The sequence below is a fragment of the Hyperoodon ampullatus genome, assembly GCF_949752795.1.
Source record: "Hyperoodon ampullatus genome assembly, chromosome: 4".
Lineage (NCBI taxonomy): Eukaryota > Metazoa > Chordata > Mammalia > Artiodactyla > Ziphiidae > Hyperoodon > Hyperoodon ampullatus.
Genome location: NC_136917.1, coordinates 148,604,919 through 148,623,857, shown reverse-complemented (window position 1 = coordinate 148,623,857; position 18,939 = coordinate 148,604,919). Strand labels below are relative to the sequence as shown.

The 18,939-nt window shown below is 37.8% G+C and overlaps 1 pseudogene across 1 annotated transcript in view; it reads left to right on the top strand.

Moving 5' to 3' along the window:
* The window catches only part of LOC307051320 (phosphorylase b kinase regulatory subunit beta-like), a 98,923-nt pseudogene extending 84,582 nt beyond the window's left edge, over nt 1-14,341 (top strand). Inside the window, exon 2 of the transcript in view lies at nt 12,204-14,341. The product of the transcript in view is annotated as a phosphorylase b kinase regulatory subunit beta-like (transcript). The remainder of the gene's footprint in view (nt 1-12,203) is intronic.
* Nucleotides 14,342-18,939: the final 4,598 nt, after the last annotated feature.

Sequence of the window (18,939 nt, the reverse complement as noted above, 5' to 3'; positions counted from 1 at the left end):
CTAGTCTAATTACTTAATAGTATTAATAAATCTCTATCTGTATTGATTCATTTTATTTAATTTTATGCATAAAGGTTAATTACCAAATTTTTGTGGTTATGTCATGTGTGTATAATCATAAAGCAATCAAATTTCAACATGTTCTGCTTGACTGGTGGGCACTGAAACATCAACAATTTTAACCTTACAAATTCATTTGCAAAATGACACTCATTTTCCTAGCTGCAGTTAAAACAGCAAAATTTAACATTTGTCCAAATCTCTGAGCAAACTGAACTCAGCACAGGATCATTTTTTTCCTTGAATATCCACAATAGAGGTTTGATGAGCTATATTATTACCATATGCAATAAACAGTTGAGAAAGCACTTCTTGAAAAAATAATATAAAAGATAACATTTGAGTTTTAGTGGCAAGAATTTGAGATTTTTTAATACCAGAAATGGTCAGTATATGGAATAAGTAGTTCATGCAAAAACATTTTAATAAGTTTAGGATATTCATAAAATAATCCCATAAATGCGGTGCATGTGTTAGAGTCACTACTGGGAAAATTAAAAATCGTCTGGCTGTTTTACAAAACCAACTAAAATGAGGTGGAATGTTATGTTTATAACCAAGGGGAAGAATTATCTAAGATTAGAACTCATGTTCAACTTGGAAAAAATGTCAAGCTGACATTAAACACTGACTAAAATTAAATATTTTGTCTACAAGCTTTTTTTTCTATGATCTGTATGGAAATAAACACAGTGGCTCTGAAGAACAACTGCACATTATTCTACAGTCTTCAATCTATACTAAGAATTTAATAACACTAGTCTTCAAATGTCCTTTCTGTCAGTGGTGTATTTCCCTAAATGGAACCTCTCTGATAAGTGCTTTATGTTACTCCTCCTTCCATTTCAAGATGTTATCACTGTTCTCAGAAAAGGGTCCTCAGACTGAGGAAACCTCTTCAGTCAGCTCTTCTCTACTATCCATAAATGCAATAGAGCTGGGCACCTGATTGACCAAATAAAAACATTCAATATGGCTGACATTCTGAACACAGTCAGAGGTGAAGCCACACACTTTTACACTTTTGTTGCTGTTGTACATGTTTCCATACCTTTCATCGTGGGAGACAATGCATCTAAATACTGCTGAGAAAATGTTTCCTTCTATACTCTATAACATGACACATTTAAACACAGAGACACATTTAAAACTATTTTTAAGAACTATTTTAGTAAACAGATCTGTAATTGGTACCTTTGCATTGGCCAGTAATCAGATAAACACAGATTAATATTGCTTTATAATTATGTATATGCCCCAATCTTATTTTTTCTACTTTCCAAATATGAATTCCTTACTACTTGTCAATTTATTTACAATGGTATGTTAAAAAAAAAAAAGAGGGTGCAGGATAGGAGGAAGCTCAAATGGCTTCAGTTATAGCATGAGAACAAAAATAAAATAAATCTACTATTGAAAAACATCTATGGAAAACAAGCCTTCTCTTGACCTGAGCCTAAAAAAAGCCATGAAGAGAAAATTGTCTATTGCATTCCCATGTAATAATGAGTAATTTACTAAATATAGAATCATCCCTTCACAGATAGTTTTAAGGATTCTAAGGAACTCAAAAAGAAAATTGTTACTCTAATTAATTTGTTTAGGACACATTCCTTCTTAATATAACTTGGCTATTTCTGCCTTACCATGTTTGTGATATATGGCATCACAGAAAGCAAAGCACAGAGCAAATTCAGGGTCACTGCATAACTAACCACATTGCTGGATGCCCTTTCAATGGTACACTTCACTTCAAGATGACAACTCAAATTTCAACAAATGAAATATTTATGTGAGCTCAGATCTTAAATTTCAAATGAAGAAAGATAAATTCACCCTAAAAACATACCATCCCAGGAAAAAAATTTTTTTCATTATGCTTCCAAATAAGCCACATCAAGAATCATAGCAAAGCTTACAAACCTAAAAAAAGAAAAAGAAAAAAAAAGCCTGACAGAGCCAAATCAAGAGTCACTGATCTACAGGGATTTTCTCCTGAGATTTCTTTTCAGGATAATAAATTCATGAGAACTTGTTTTCTTCTATTAAGACAGTGTCATGTCTTTGGAAAGCTTTCACATTTCCCTCAATATTTAGTGATTCTAAGAAAATTTATTGAATAGAATTCTTTTTTATTCCATAATGCCACCACATCTATTTTCATTTCTAAGATGGTGGTGGATGCCAATGGTTTTACATTCAACTCTCATACAGGAGGGTAAACTTCTATAGATGGTAAATTTATCACAAGAGAGTACCTCTAATGGTAGCTATCTCAGGCCAGGTTGCTTATCCATGGAGAAGACAGTTTTAAGTGAAGAAGCTTCTCAGCACCATTCAATTTGTACATTTTAGATGGGTGTCTGCATGATCAGGCAGTTCTTTGCAGAAGTACTTCAAAAACACATGTACACACAATATTGCTTTGCATTTGTATGACCTGGACTATGCAAATAAGGCCTATGCAAATTGGAGTATGATGGCAGGGAAAGAAAATGGCCCAGACTGCTTTTCTTTACTTTCTAATTGTGCTCAATATCAAAGTCTGTAATAGAAGAGAGATCTTCTGCATTTTTTTCTGCCTGAAGTTTTTATTCTTGAATGTAAAAGCTATCAGTGGAACACAAGAGAGAAAGTTCAAAAATAGACTGAAGTACATATGAGAATTTAGTATATGACTAAGGTCTCCAAACAGAGAGAAAAAGATTGATTATTTAACAAAGGATGTTAGCATAAATGGCTATCCAGTTAAAAGAAAACAAAGGCAGACCCCTACTTCATATCACTGACAAAAATAAATCTCACATAAATTGAAGTTTTTAAAGGAAAATTAAAATAAGTAATAGAAGAAAAATTAGGGCAGTCATTCTAACCTTGGGATAGGGGAGACCTTTCTAAACAACATAAGAAATCAGGATCATATGAAGAAGAAGAATTTACTTAAAGATTAAAAATACTGAGGCATAACAAAGACATGACTAACACAGGGCTTTCTGTGGTACCATGATATCTTAGTGGTAGGAGGGAGGAAGACACAAAATGCATTGTCTTCTACCCTCATCTTTCCATGCTGACATCTGCTGAGAAGCAGATCATCATACCTTATTATAGCCCCATGCTCTATGGGGCTGCACTGCTACTCATAGAGGACAGCAAGGTCATGTCAGGTCTGACTGACTCAGTTTCAAGTACTGCCATAAAATCTAAATGTGATAGGTAGAATAATGGCCCCCACAAACAAAATTAGGCTGTCTACATCCTAATCCCTGGAACCTGTGAATATGTTATCTTACATAGCAAAAAGAACTTTGCAAATATGATTATGTCATGAATTTTAAAAACTGAGATATAATTTACAATCCATCAGAATTTACCACTTTAAAGTATACAATTCAGTGTTTTTAGTGTATTCACAGACTTGTGCATCCATCACCACAATCAATTTTGGAACATTTTCATTATCCTCCCCCAAAATTTCATATCCAACAGTAGTCACTATCCATTTCCCTCCAACTCTCTGAGTCCTTGGAAACCATTAATCTACTTTCTGTACCTATGGATTTACCTACACTAGACTTAATATATAAGTGGAATAATACATTATGTAGTTTTTTTTGACTGATATTTTCAGGTAGCATAAAGTTTTCAGTGTTCATCCATATTGTACCATGTATCAGTACTTCATTCCTTTTTATTGCCAAATAATATTCCATCGTTTGGTTATGCCATACTTTATTTACCCATTTATCAGTTGATGGACATTTGGGCTGTCTCCAGTTTATGGCTGTAATGACTAATGCTCTTATGAACATTCATGAACAAATTTTTTTGTTTGTTTTTTGTTTTTTGGGTTTTTTTGTTTTTGCGGTACGCGGGCCTCTCACTGTTGTGGCCTCTCCCATTGCGGAGCACAGGCTCTGGATGTGCAGGCTCAGCAGCCATGGCTCACGGGCCCAGCTGCTCCGCGGCACGCGGGATCCTCCCGGACCGGGGCACGAACCCGCATCCTCTGTATTGGCAGGCGGACTCCCAACCACTGCACCACCAGGGAAGCCCCATGAACAAATTTTTGTATGACCTCATTTCTCTGAGGTCTGGCCTAGGTGTAGATTTTCTGTGTCAGAGGGTAACTCTATGTTTATCCCAAACTGTTTTCCAAAGAGGCTGCACCATTTTATATTACCACCAGCGATGCATGAGGATTCCAAATTCTCCACATCCTCACCAACACTTGCTATTACATGTCTTCTAGGTTATAGCCAACCCACTGGGTGTGAAATGGTATCTCATTGTGATTTTGATATGCAATCTCCAAATGGTTAATGATGTTGAGCATCTTTCCACGTGCTTATTGGCCATTTATATATTTTCTCTAGAGTAATATCTATTCAGATCCTTTGCCCATTTTTAAGTGGTCGTTTGTCATTTTATTGTTGAGTGGCAAGCATTTTTTATATATTCTGGATGTAAGTCCTTTTCAGGTATATGATATAAAAATATTTTCTCCCATCCTGGGTTGTCTTTTCACATTACTGATGGGTCCTTTGAGGCACAAAAGTCTTAAACTTTGGTGAAGTGCATTTTACCTGTTTTTCTTTTGTCACTTGTGATTTTGATTGTATCTAAGAAGGCTTTAACTAACCCCATGTCATGAAGATTTACTCCCATGTTTTCTTCAACTAGCTATATAATTTTAGCTCTTACACTTAGGTCCCTGATCCACTAGGAATAATTTTTTTGTATGATATAAGAAAGAGGTTCAAATTCATTCTTTTGCATATATATATATATATATATATGTATATATATATATCCAGTTGTCCATTTGTTGAAAAGACTACTCTTTCCCTGTTGAATTGTCTTGGCACCCTTGTTGAAAGTCGAATGAGTTACATCTATATATTAAGAAAGTGCTTTCAATGATACATTGCTAAATGAGGAAAACAAGTTACAGAGTAATGTGCATAGTGTGGTCTTATTTTAACAAAAATCAAACATAACTTTATATGTGTGTGTATATATTTATACTTGTATTTATATGTATGCCTGGGTATGCCGTATTCATAGTTTCTTGGAGATACATTTTGCAGTCCTGCATCCTGGCTGTTGTTTCATTCTCTTCAGAGGTCCTAAAGTCCCATGATGAATTGATCATAGTCAGTGCAGCTCCTGTTTGTACTGTGGGTCTAAACTTTTCACCTTGACATAAATTAACAGCAGAAAGAAAGATCATGTTGGGATAAATAAACAGGTTAAAAAACTTAAAAAGGAAAAGAATTGGCTCAGTGGCCATGATACAAGCCAGAAAAAGCATGGGATGGAACACTGATATTTACAGGCTTAAAGCTACAGAGCAATATGGAACAGTTACTCTGATGGCTATAATCCTTTGATCGTGCTCTCTGGATTTCACTGGATGTTGAACCATGAGAAATATATATTTATTGTGCTTTTTTTGGTACTGCAATGGATCTATTTATCTGGGTGATAAACTGTTCTGGGAAACGACCAACTTAATAAACCATTCAAAGGGGAACATATTAGTCTGGAAATTGCAAACTCCTTAATGATTAACTAACTCATATTAGCCCTTCAGTAAACCATTTAACTCTTTATAAATGGCCCTTATAATACCCACATAGCTAAGTAATCATATTTTGGTAAGTCACACACATAATACCCAACCCATGTGTGCATAAACTAAGGTTATATATATTGATTAGATCTCCCTAACACCAAAACATACTCTTTCCACATTAAATATTTCCCATTAGAAATAAACCAACTTATAACCTATTGCTGATTCTGTAATATCTATCCTCAATCGCTGAGTATTTCACAGGAATTTAGTTATATTTACAAAGTAATATTCTGCTACCGTTCAGTCATGTTTCCTCAAAATAACATTGTGAGGTGGTTGTCTAAAAGAAAAAAAAATGTTCAAGTAAATTTCCCATTGTCTCTCTCTCACACACACACACACGCACACACACACACGCACACAATTCTGCATTAGAACTTAGTATCTAGGGTACAATTTATTCATTATAAAAATCACCAAGCGTCGGACTTCCCTGGTGGTGCAGTGGTTAAGAATCTGCCTGCCAATGCAGGGGACATGGGTTCGAGCCCTGGTCCAGGAAGATCCCACATGCCGTGGAGCAGCTAAGCCCGTGTGCCACAACTTCTGAGCCTGCGCTCTGGAGCTCGCGTGCCTAGAGCCCATGCTCTGTAACAAGAGAAGCCACCGCAATGAGAAGCCTGCACACTGCAGGGAAGAGTAGCCCCCGCTCGCCACAACTAGAGAAAGCCCACGAGCAGCAACGAAGAACCAACGCAGCCATAAATGAATTAATTTTTAAAAAATTAAAAAAAATCACCAAGTGTCCCAATTTATAACATATCAAGTTAAAAGAACAAAAGCCAGATCTATAAGGAAAATAGTTTCACCTGCTTAACATTCACTAAATATTGTTTGCTTGTCGTCAACAAGTCTCCTAAGCGGATTTCAACAAAACTGCTTGCTCTGATTCAACCCCCAAATTTACTTAACATGTATTAGGTGACAGGAAACACAAAAGCAAAGATATGATCTCTACTGTCAAGTTTACTTGGGAGACAGACATGCACACACTGAGAACTGGGTCAGAGGGGTGATCAGGGTGATATGGAACCAAAGGTAGGAGGTGATTTATTCAATCTAGGTAAGGACAAGGCACAGCCGGGAGGGGAGAGAGTCATGAAAGACTACTAGAATAGACAGCATTTAAGCTAGATCTTGCTTCTCCAGATGAGTATGATTTCACCAGGAAGAAAATAAAGGAAAGGACATTTCAAACAAAGAGGACTATAAGGGAAAAAATAAAAATTAATATAGGTATTTATAATAAATATAAAATTAGTATATTCATAGAATCCTAAGTAGAGAGCCAGTATGTATTTATTAAAAAGTTATGCTGGGAAAGATGGTAAAACTCTTCTGGGAAGTGTTCAATTCATCGTTAGAAAAAAAATTAGTGTGTTCCTATGTGATGTATTTCTGACCTGTCCTTATGTACCAATGGAATTGGAAAAGGGCAGAAATGAGGCAGGGAGCAAAACTAAAGCAGAAGGCAACCTCTGGATACACTGAGTGCACTGAGTGATGGGATCAAGACGATCCAGTGAGTGACCCTGGTAGGAGGCCAGTAAAAGAAATTGCGGGGGTGGGGGGAACATATAAATTAGAGAAAGCAAAATAGAACTTAGAGGTTCATGGGGGATAACATAAGCAGTCCTTTGGCCACTTGCTCTCCTAAAAATAGAAGCATCACCAGAGACATTTGGCAAGATGCCAACGACCCTGGAGCTCAGAACTCAGGGAAGAATTCTTCAGTTAGAAATGCTTGAAGTCAAAGGTGAATGACTGTGTTTTAATGAGAGGCAACATGATTTAGTGTTCAAGAGTTTAGGCCCAGGCCACCACTTTCTGTTGGACTTTGAACAAGCCACTTAATCTCTATTTACCTTGGTTTATTCATTTCTAAAATTGGGAAATAATAGTGTCTACCTCATAGAACTGTTATATAGATTAGAAAGGTAATATATGTAAAGTACTCACAACAACCAGGATCCAGGCAGAGAAGCCAAACCCTGGGAATCTGTTTTCAAGTATGTTGGATGTGCTGAAAGATTAAACAGGGGAACATGAAGCAATCCAGAAATTAACAAGTACAGGAAGTCTCTCTACCCCATAGGACTGGAAAGCAAAGTAGTTTTAACAGTGCCTAAGAGCTGGAAGAAGCCGGAACCATGAGAAAGACATAGCCACTTCGAGAGATCCTACTGGAAACATAAAGATGAGGATATACCCTGTCTCCAGTCCTCCAGCCTTCCGCCAGTGTCTATTTTCTGAAATGTGCTAGAAGCCAGTTGGTAAGGGAGTCTAGAAAATATAGTTATCTGGGAAAAGGGAAGGGCTGGAAATAGTTCTGATGCCAAGTAGGCAAATGATTGGAAGGCCTCTCAATAAATGTTAGCAGCTATTACTATATTTTATGTTTGATCTGGGATACAGCAATCACTTTTCTTCCCTCTACCCAGGAAATGGTGATTCTGGGCTGATTCTAAATTCTTCTGTGAGAAGATTGCAGTTATAGCTATAAATAAAATCTGAAATTCAGAATAAAAGTCAACTCCAGAGGAATCAGACAGTAGTTGACATCGTGAGATCAGCCATAGAGTACATAGAGAGGGTAAAGATTTGAAGATGGAGCATTAGAAAACACTGACATTTAAAAGGATACAAATCAGTAATGGAATATAATCTGTAAAACTACTGAATCACTATGCTATACATCTAAAACTAATATAATATTATAAGTCAACTGTACTTCAATTTTTAAAAAAGCATCCAAATTGAAAAAGAAGTAAAATTGTATCCATTTGCAGATGACATGGTATTATATATGTAGAAAACCCTAAAGACTCCACACACACACAAAAAAAAACCCTGCTAGAACTAATAAACAAATTCAGTAAATTTTCAGGACTCAAAAGCAGTATACAAAAAAGCAGTTGTGTTTCTATGAACTATCAGAAAAAGAAATTAAGAAAACAATCCCCTTTACAAATACCATCAAAAAGAATAAATACTTAAGAATAAATTTCAACAAGGAGGTGAAAAATCTGTGCACTGAAGATTACAAGACGTTGCTGAAAGAAACTGAAGAAGGCACAAATAAATGGAAAGATATTCCATATTCATGGACTGGAAGAATAAGTTCTGGAGATCTAATGTACAACATGGTGATTATAGTTATTAATACTGTATTATATACTTGAAGTTGCTAACAGGGTAGATTTTAAATTGTTCTCACCACAAAAAAGAAGTGGTAATTATGTGATGTGATGCAGGTGTTAGCTAATGGTATGATGGTAATCATTCTGCAATATATGAGTGTATCAAATCAAAACACTGTATACCTTAAACATACAGAATGTTCTATGTCAATTATATCTCAATAAAACTGGAAAAAAATAAATAAAAGGAGGATCCTTTTCTGTCATCCCTTCCTGAACTCCTATTACACTTATAGTTGAACCTGAACAGTTTTACTATCTCTAATATTTTCAGATATACTAATTTTTGTGTTCCCAGATTTCAGCCCTGATTACTGGGATTGGATCTTATATTTATTTTACAGTCGTCACCTCCCCAATGTGCCCAACACACATTTAGCAGTCAGTGAATAATTTAGGAGTGATTTTAGGAACCTCTAAAGAAGGAAATAACAGTTTCTCTTGGCAACTCAACAACAGACCTAGAAATCCCTGAGTTATCCAACTACTCTCCCCTTTCCCTCCAACTCCGAAGTTAAAACAATCTCTGCTTTCTTCTTCCTAACCCATTGGACTGACAGCTCTCGTTATTCCCCTGTGCAGGTAATCAGACTGAGGATTAGGGCTAGGTGGGATGAAGCAGAACTAGGCAAGACTGAACAACTATATGCCTTAACTTCATCCTTACTTGCTCAAATTTAGGCAGCCCCACTTCCAACCTGACTGTATCTACTCCTATGATTACCAGTCACTGCCTATATACTTCAGCTGTCAGGAAAGCCTTATTTACAGAAATTCAGCCTAACATTCCAATGTCTCCATTTAGAAATGGCCATGGTATATGGATTATAGACTAGGTTTCAAATTCTATTTCTGTCACTTACTAGCTGAGTGACTGTATATTAATTCCTAGGGATGCTATAATAAAATACCACAAACTTGGAGGTTTAAAACAACAGAAATTCATTATCTCACAGTTCTGGAGGCTAGAAGTCTAAAATCAGAATGTCAGCAGGCCCATGCTCCCTCTGAAGTCTGTAGGGGAATCATTCCTTGCCTCTGCCTAGCTTCTGGTGCTCTAACTAGTCTACCTGCTAAACTGTCTTCCGTACATGTGGATATGCCTGCCTCCACCACACACACACACACACACACACACATACACACACACACCGTGTCATCCTGCTGCCTCCTCTACCACTGTCAGGACTAACATGCTGCTCCAATCTCTTTTCTCTCGGCAGATGTTCAGATAAACACAGGACAGAATGCATCAGATCATCCCAATGCACTGAACCTTGCCCAAGCCCTCAGTGCTGTACTCAAGTCCATTCCCTTAGTATTAAATATATTACAAGGTAATATTTAAACTTGACTGAGCTCACTACCATTTTTTTTTTCCTTTGAAGAATATACTGAAAGCAACGGCCTTCCCTCCAGATGGAAAATAATTCAGTGGGCAGCACCACTGTGTCCAGCCTCTTTTTCACACCCTCATTTCTCACTCATTCCTCTAATTCACTGAAGCTCAAGGCTAAAGGGAGGAAGCATTCTTTCCTCTAGACAGGCAAGTGTATAGTTCAGCTCACCTTCTGTTTCTGTGTTAAAACAAGATCAAGGGTTACTGGAGGCAAGGATTTTCTGTTCATGTGCAGCAACAGCACCTTCCAGTTTTTAATAAATCTAAAACAATCTTGTTTTCTTTTCTATAATTAGGATGTAAGCCAGTCCATGTCAGGCTGACTCATTCAGCTCCCCATGCACTGTGACTAGAGTGTCACTGTTCCAGAATTGCGGTACGGAGTGCCTTTGTCTGGGTCTGTGGCATAAATAGAACAAAGGAAAAGATTTTCCTGAGAGAAAACCTTGAAAGCCAAGAAATGATAACCTTTTCTTACACTGAGGGCTGGGGGTAGGGGTGAGGGAATAGTAAAACAAACCCATGTCCTTCCTCTGGCTTTCCTGTCTTCAAAGGGAGTCAGGACCCACATGAGTTCCTTCCCAGGCACTGGCTGACAATGTTAAAATTGCCCAGCAAATTCCCCATACCATAAGACAGTTAGCCAGGTTGTTAGTTTACTTCTCTAGAAGACAAATATCCTAAACTAGTACCTCTTTCCTCCAGTATTCATGTACAAGGAAACTTGTAAAGAGTTTAGAGAACTTAAAGAGCCATTTGCCTATCCTCTAGGATTACTCCTCACTTGACAAGAGGCAGCCTTGGAAAGAGAAGCATCTTTCTAACTGTCAGGAAGTAGGGCACACAGGAAATAGTCACTCTCCCCTATGTATTAAGTGGGTGCTGCACTTTCCTCCTTTCTCCTCTGAAGCCTTCCCTAATGAAGCTTAAATGCTCTTGTCACTTAACTATTGGCATCTCTTAGCTAATAAGTGACATAGTCATATAGTCACCTCTATTAGTTTGTACTTAAGTCTCTATTCTGCTTCCTCTGTGAGTACTTTGCTTTCCTGTTGCAGGTCTTAGTTAGTACCCTCAGTCTTGTAGCATAGCTCAGGGTATATAAGCCTGTATCTCTCACTATACTGTAAATCCTTTAACATAAGGGATCCTGTGCACCACTCAGCCCCCTGCCAAGGCCTTGCATTCTTGCTCAAAAATGCTTGTTGAATGAAAAATTAACAGGTGCTTTTATAGGCCTTTTTCATTTATATGTCCATAAATTCTTGATTGACACTGCAATTTCTTTAGAAACACCTATTCCCAGTATGCCACTCTCTTCTTCCCATCTACCAACACACCCATGAACACACACACACACACACACACACACTCACACTTTGTAGTTTAAGCAAAACTAGCAACCAATTAATAAATATTTCACGAGCTATACCCAGTAAGACCACAGCCCTGTTGCTCCTCGATGTGTATTGGGTTGGCCAGAAAGTTCACTCGGTTTTAAGTAAAAATAAAAGACACCTTTTTCATTTTCACCAAGAACTTTGGGTATTCATTAACCAAAGGAACTTTTTAGCCAACCCAATATTATCTTTCTGATCTATGTGCATATATGCATTTAAAGAATGAGGAAAGCAAGAACAACAACAACAAAAATCAAGCAGCCAAGAAGACAAAAGCTACTATCTTATTCCTGGGATTCCAGGAAGCGATCTTAATATTACCATCATATAAAAATAAATGAGTACAAATAAATACTCTAATCAGGTCCTTAATTAAATCCAGCCTGCATAGATATTCTTTAAAAAAATATTTATTGAATGCCTACTATGAACCCCACAGTATTCTAGGAGCTGGGGATAAAGACCTTGTACCAAGTCCTTTCCCTGGGATCTGACCTCTGAAGCCGGAGCCTCAGCTCCCAGCCCCCACCCTCCCTGGGGGGTGGTGAGCAGACAAGCCTCTCAGGTTATCCTGTCATACCAAAGTACTACTCTGTGCCAGCTGATTTTGTAGAATATGAAAAAAGAAACCCTGGTAGTCAGAAGTGATTTCCTAGCAACTGTGGCCGTGATGGAAAACTGTTTCTTTGGGGACAAGCCCTTTATGTCATCGTAAAACTCCTGGCTGATGAATTAATTAGTCCTAAAGACATTGATCCTGTTCAGCATTATGTCCCACTACAGAACCAACTTAATGTGAGCATGAGGCTTTCCAATCAGGGCCCACTGGAAAATGATTTGGTTGTTTATGCAGCGCTCATAGCAGAAGGCCAACGCCTTCAAGTTTTCCTCAACACATATGGTATTCAGACTCAAACTCCTCAACAGGTAGAACCCATTTAGATCTGGGCCCAGCAGGAGCTTGTGAAAGCTTATTTCCATCTGGGGATCAATGAAAAATTAGGACTCTGCGGAAGGCCAGATAGGCCCATTGGCTGCCTTGGTACATCAAAGATTTATCACATTCTAGGAAAGACTGTGGTTTGTTACCCTATCATTTTTGACCTAAGTGATTTCTACATGTCTCAAGATGTTTTACTGCTGATAGATGACATAAAGAATGCACTACAGTTTATTAAGCAATACTGGAAAATGCATGGACATCCACTTTTCCTTGTTCTCATCTGGGAAGACAATATAAGAGGTAGCCGATTCAATCCCATATTAGATATGCTGGCAGCTTTTAAGAAAGGAGTGGTTGGAGGAGTCAAAGTTCACGTTGATTGTCTACAGACACTAATATCTGGAGCTGTGGTAGAACAACTTTTCTTACGAATCAGTGACACAGAAGAGCTTCCAGAATTTAAGAGTTTTGAGGAACTAGAAGTTCCCAAACATTCAAAAGTCAAATGACAAAGCAGCACCTCCAATGCTCCTGAACAAGAACAGCAGCCAGATGTCACCATTACTGAATGGAAAAACAAACCCACCCATGAAATTCTTCAAAAACTGAATGGCTGTAGTTGTCTGGCTAGCCAAGCCATCCTGCTGGGTATACTGCTCAAAAGAGAAGGGCCCAACTTCATCACAAAGGAAGGTACCGTTTCTGATCACATTGAGAGAGTCTATAGAAGAGCTGGCAGCAAAAAACGTTGGTCGGTGGTGCACCATACAGCAAGTCTTTTAAGTAAACTAGTGGACAGCCTGGCCCCATCCATTACTAATGTTTTAGTGCAGGGCAAACAGGTAACTCTGGGTGCCTTTGGACATGAAGAAGAGGTTATCTCTAATCCTTTGTCTCCAAGAGTGATTAAGAACATCATCCATTACAAGTGTAATACCCATGATGAGAGGGAGGCAGTCATTCAGCAAGAACTGGTCATTCATATTGGCTGGATCATCTCCAATAACCCGGAGTTATTCTGTGGCATGCTGAAAATATGAATTGGGTGGATCATCCATGTTATGGAGTATGAACTACAGATCCGTGGAGGAAACAAGCCAGCCAGAGACTTATATCAGTTGTCACCTAGTGAAGTGAAACAGTTTCTGTTGGGTATTCTGCAGCCTCAACGGAATGGAAGATGTTGGCTGAACAGGCGTCAGATCAATGGGTCTTTGAATAGAACCCCCCCTGAGTTCTATGACTGAGTGTGGCAGATCCTGGAGCACACACCCAATGGAATCATTGTAGCCAGAAGGCATTTGCCCCAGCAACCAACCCTGTCAGATATGACCATGTATGACATGAATTTCTCTCTCCTTGTTAAAGACATCTTGGGAAATATTGACCAGCCAAAGTACAGACAGATAGTTGTGGAGTTACTAATGGTTGTATCCATTGTACTGGAAAGAAACCCTGAGCTAGAATTTCAAGACAAAGTAGATCTAGACAAACTGGTGAAAGAAGCATTTCATGAATTTCAAAAAGATGAGAGTCGACTAAAAGAAGTTGAAAAACAAGATGACATGACTTCCTTTTACAGTACTCCCCTCCCTGGGAAAAAAAGGAACATGCAGCTATTTGACAAAGGTCGTGATGAATTTGCTGCTGGAAGGAGAAGTCAAGCCAAGCAATGATGACCCATGTCTGGTTAGCTAGTGAGGAAAGTGTTAGAGACTCTGTTGAGGCACGTTTTCCAGAAGTGTGTTAAGTTTGTGTTGAAGCTTAATCAAGGCAGCCATTTATGTGTGGGCTGATCATGCTGGTGAGTGGTTGCCACACCCTTGGCAGAGTTATTGGACCTCTTGCATGCCATAAGCAATCTGATGGTAAGAACTGCTTATAATCAAGTGAAAATAAGTTCTCATGATTATGCCCACTACAATAATAATCTTTACTGAACAATAGTAATTGTTTATGAATTGAAAGTTCACCACTGCATGTTTTATGATTACACAGCTCATCAAAATGAGTCTTTGCACTTTGGACTAAATTCCCACCTTACTGCCAATTAAATGAATTTTCCAACTAATTATGCATACTAGGAATGAAAATACATTGAAAGAATGGTAAATTTTTTAAAGTGGCATTATAATGCTAGAAAAAGATACCAGTATGCATCATAAAAGCAAAATCAGCCAGCTGATATTTTGATTCTCAAACTGCATTATCGATAATATTTTAGTATACAGAGCTATTGTATAATTTTTGCCTTGTAAACATGATTGTGGTTTTGTATTTGTGCTAACTGTAATGGTTGAACTAAAATAATAAATCTATGCCTGATCCAAAAAAAAAAAAAAAAAAAGACCATGTACCTTGGAAGCTCATATTCTATAATGGGTGGGAACAGACAATAAACAATATATACATACAAGAGGTCAGGTAGAGTCAGGGTATAAAGGGAAACACAACAGTTCAGGGGATAGAAGGAGGAGCATAGAGGGAAAGCTTTGATTTTTCATAGAAACTTGTTATTAAATTTAATTTTCTATAAATACACACCTTTCTCTCACCCTTATCCACTCTGGAGAGGAACAGAAATCCTCCCATCCCCTTCATGTGGGGACTTCCATGTATAACGCCTGAGATGTGAGGATGGCATACAAAAATACTATTTACAAAGGGGAAGAAGAAGATATCTACTGCTACCTTCACCTTCAGACACCCTCCCCAGGCCCCTTTTGCTCCTTTAGAAAAAGCCCCTGGGAATCCATTTGAGTGTAGAAAAGCCTTTCCTCCAGAGAGGCATTCAAAACCCAACATAGAATAAAAGGCTCTGAGATTGAGGAAGAGCGAGAATGGCTAGCCAGTCAGATCCTAGCAGCGGGGGTGTGTGGGTGGGGGTGGATTTACACCTCCATTACCCTGAGGTCAGCTTGAATAAAGTGAAAGCTGAGCCATGTAGATATATGGTAGAAGGGCATTTTAGGAAGAAGAAAGAACAAATGTAGAGTCCCTTAGAGGGGGAGTGTTTAGCCCATTTGAGCAAGAGCAATGGAGCCAGCATGGTTGAAGAGGAGTGAGAAATGGAAATAGATAAAGGGGAACCAGATGACACAGGGCCTTGCGTAGTGAATGACCCTTTAGAAACTGACATTAATTTTATCTCTCTGAAAAAGGGAAAGCCTTGAAATAAAGTAAAACCAAAGGAGGACGGGAGGTGAGAAGAAAGAGAAAGGAAAAAATCCTAAGACTACATGCAAGTAGCTTTGCTTCTTTGTTGTTAATGGATGTGCTAAATTAATTCCAGGAAGGAACTTGTTAAAGTCTCTCTGCTCATCTCTCTTACATCCCCCTTCCTCTCTAACCCTAATGTCAATGTCTAACTTCTGATGTCTTCATCTACAGCCATAACTATTTACAAGCCCCAGTGACTGTTTTCCCTCTCCATTCTATCCCATTTCAACACAACCACATTGCTGTCACAGCAATCTTCCTAATATCGGTATCTTATCATGTTTTTCTCATCTGAGTCTTCCTTTTAAGTTTCCTTCTCTAACCCAAGTACCCCACACTCTATACCAAACTGCAGTCCCCACTCTAGATTTAGTAGTTATTCCCTGAACACACCAGGCACTTTCACACTTTTATCCATACTTCACCTGGAGTGCTCCTCCCACTATCTCTCATTCTATACATCCACTCCAATCACCCTACCTCTGTAAACCTTTGACAGCATCCCCATGTGTATTCCATCTCCATGAAAGAATTCATCATTTCCTCCCATATGCTTGCATGATACTTTACATATGTCACCACTGTAGCTCTTATCACATTTTATCAGAATGTGGTTATTAGATGGCTCTCTTCCTTGCAGAATGTGAGTTCTTTTAAGGTCAGGAACACCATACTCTTCATTTTTATATCCCAGATACTTAGCAGAGTAACATATTTTAAAAGATGTTTAATAACTATTTCTTGGATTAAAAACTAGAAATAATAGGAAATGACATGAAAATGGGGAAAGTCTCAAAGCAGAATTAGAAAACATGAGAAATCAAGATGGTAAAGAGATTTGCAAAGTCAGCAGAAAGAAAAAAAACATTACAAAAGATTAAAGCCAGAACAAAACTTTTATCTTCTTTAATCACTTAATTTGATAAGGGGTAGAATTGGGATTCAGAGTACTCAAGCAGCAAATAAGTAGAAGACCTTGAACTCAAGTCTCATTGTTTGGTCCACAGTTCCTAGTAAAAAACACAAACCACAGACACAAAGCACCTGTAGATTGTCCTGCTCACCTGTAGACTATGCCTCTTTAACTGAGATGGAAAAAGTCTGAAGCAATTTTAATGCACCATCAAGTTCTTTTAAAACATTTTAATTTTACTTTTATTTACTTAAAAACTTTTTTAATATGACAGTTTTACTCCCCTGCATATACTCTGTATATGTATATTGGTATACCACTTCATGGTTTATGAAGCAGTAAACTATCGTTTCACCAGGTTCTCACAACAGTCCTTTGCGTTTTTGGTTTCAATTAGTTATTTTTCCCTTCACTATTCCACTGCTTCCTATAACTATAAAAGGTGACTTAAGATATCAAATAGGCAGCTGAAAATACCATCTGCACTTCTATAGTTTAATATAGATGCACTGAAGATGGGACATCAGGAGCACTGGTTTCTGATGCTGCTCTGCCAACGTTGAGCTGTCACTTAACCTTCTGTGCCTCAGATTATGCACCCAGAATTCAGGGAAGCTTGACCAGATCACTGGTTTCCAAAACTGGCTAGGCATCAAAACTATCTGGAGGCCTTAATAAACTTAATCTTCTAGATCCCCTTCCCAGAACGTCTCAGGGGATGAGGACCAGAAATCTGTATTTTAAAAGCTCTCCAGCTGATTCTGATGAGCGGTCATGTTGGGAAATCTCTAAACCAGATGATGTCTCAAGTCCCTGCTTGCTCTAGAACTGTGAATAAACCATTTTTCTCTTTTGCATCCATTGCTTTTTGTGCAAATCAGTCTTTAGATCCAGACACTGGGTTCCTCTCTGTGGCCTGGAGAAAACAGACTTAAGATGGTAAGACTAGCAAGACCACAGAATTAACGGCTTTGACTATATCCTGGCCAACAGGAGCACATGAGAGCATAGTTTTCTTTTCTTTATTTTCCAACAGTAGGCTTCTTAAGTGAAAGAACTCACATATTTTCCAGAAGGGTCTGGCTGTTCTCAACAATGTAAGGGTTTATTATTATTATTTTCATCTGTTAATATTTCCCATTGGACTCTAAAAGCCATCTAAAATACTGAAGAAACTCAATGTCTTGTGTCTTATTTAACAAAATACACTAAAATGATAACATCAAGATGGAGTTTTCAACAAATTACTGATGCACAGATGGTGTTAAGGAGAAAACAACAAAGACAAGGAAAGAGACACCTCACTGTTACAAATTTTAAAACTTTAGTTTTATTTTATTTTTTGTTTTTCTTTTTAGTTCAAATAAGATTTTTTCTGCTTCCGGAAAATCAACCTAATAACCCAACTGAAAAAAAGAGTAATATATAAACCACAAAATTAACTTATTGGTTGGTACAGAAAAGGGCATAGCATAACTTAGGAAGTCTAAAACTTGAAAGACTACCAGGAGTTGAATACATGTAATTAACTAATCTTAATCTTTTGTTTCTCTCTTTAACTCACTGATTACACAGTATAAGATTAACTTTAAGACAAAGTCTTAAAGTCTTTCACTGGAGACTCCCCTCCAAATTCATACTGCCCAATCACCTTCTGGGCTAATGAGTGATTTCACCAACCATAAATCCACTGTTACTAGATCCAGACTGTAGTTCTTTATCTTATTCACAATTATGTCATGAAAACAGTCACATCTTTCTAAAATCATGATACTCAACATTCATTTATTTGTTTAAAAAGAATTTATGAATTAGGCACATAAAATGATGGTTAAGTCTCTACCTGTTTTGAACATTCTAGAAGAGAAGGCACATAAGCAAATAACCTGACAGTGCAATTAGTGCAATAAAAAGTAAAATTTTGTAGGGTATCAGGGATAGTTTCATAGCAGAAGAGATATTTGAACTAAGTCTTGAGAAATAAGTAGGGTTTGCCCTGTAGTCAAGGAGGAAAGCACTTCTAAGCAGAGAAAACATGGAGTAAAAAGCTCTGGAAGGAGTGGTGGGGGGCACACTTGGGGAGATAATATGAACCAGGTGATGGCTAAGAATAGCTGGGCAGCGTTTCCACTATAGCTTTTTCTGTGTTACACTTATGATATCT